The sequence below is a fragment of the Mustela nigripes genome, chromosome 4, assembly GCF_022355385.1.
Source record: "Mustela nigripes isolate SB6536 chromosome 4, MUSNIG.SB6536, whole genome shotgun sequence".
NCBI lineage: Eukaryota > Metazoa > Chordata > Mammalia > Carnivora > Mustelidae > Mustela > Mustela nigripes.
In genome coordinates this window covers 117406650-117407234 of record NC_081560.1, presented here as the reverse complement: position 1 = coordinate 117407234, position 585 = coordinate 117406650, and the positions used below count along the sequence as shown (strand labels likewise).

Below are 585 nucleotides of genomic sequence, written 5' to 3'. Positions count from 1 at the left end.
AGCTTAGATTTTAATAAACATTTCCTGAGCTACCACCCTCTTTCCCCCGTGTGTCAGACACAGGATGAATGAAATGCCCTGGTCCCCATGGAAGTCAGGGTCTATGTGTCACCAAGTCACCGAGGGCCACCACGCTGGGCAGGGGCTCAGCTTTCCCTGGGCTTCCAATCATTCTCTGGAGGCCACAATGCGGAGGGGAGGGCAGACCAGCTTCCTTCCTTGTTCTCTTCCTCACCCAGTGCCCTCTCCTGGCCAGTCTCTCGGGAAGGACTTTCTGAAGAACCAGATCCTTGGTGGTTGACTACAAGATGGGTTGTGCATGCAGAGAAGGGCCCCTGGCAGGCCAGGTGGTGCTCTGCTCGCTCTTGAGTTCAAGAACTTGGCTTTGGAGTACAAGCGCGTCTGTAACTGAACACTGTCGACAGTTTCAAGTACACCTCTAACTGCTGTGATTCTCAGAAATCGTCTTAGGGAAACCAAAGGTGGTGGCGGCGGGGAATTAGCCAAATATTAATGTAGTTTTGCATTCATTAATTTTTAACATGAAAACATTCCCAAAATGTATCTTTCTCGATTGTTATTTTT

The 585-nt window shown here is 49.4% G+C and overlaps 1 pseudogene; it reads left to right on the top strand.

The window, feature by feature from the left end:
* LOC132016397 (pecanex-like protein 2) overlaps positions 1-301 on the top strand; it is a 48327-nt pseudogene extending 48026 nt beyond the window's left edge.
* The last annotated feature ends 284 nt before the right edge of the window (positions 302-585 follow it).